The sequence below is a fragment of the Podarcis liolepis genome, assembly GCF_965112155.1.
Source record: "Podarcis liolepis genome assembly, chromosome: 7".
NCBI lineage: Eukaryota > Metazoa > Chordata > Lepidosauria > Squamata > Lacertidae > Podarcis > Podarcis liolepis.
In genome coordinates, this window is record NC_139561.1 from 4,299,168 (window position 1) to 4,299,581 (window position 414).

Genomic DNA, 414 nt, shown 5'->3' on the forward strand with positions numbered 1-414 from the left:
CTACCTGACATTCAGGAGACATCTTAAGGCAGCCCTGTTCAGGGAAGTTTTTAACGTGTGATATTTTATTGTATTTTTGGTTTTTATGGAAGCCGCCCAGAGTGGCTGGGGAGGCCCAGCCAGATGGGCGGGGTATAAATAATAAATTATTATTATTATTATTATTATTATTATTATTATTATTATTCACACTAAAGGACAGTAGTATAATGGTTTTGACAGCAAAGTAAAAAAAAAAAAAAAGCTTTTTAAGATGCACATGCAAGGCAGTGGCCTTTGGTGACTGACAGACAGCTTATACACAAGCAAACAATAGGCAGGTTTGGTTAATGCTTTCTAATGGTGTGTGGGTGAACAAGATTGCCCAGTTATGTGGTAATTTCTCTCAGCCATAGTATAAACACCCCAAAAAAA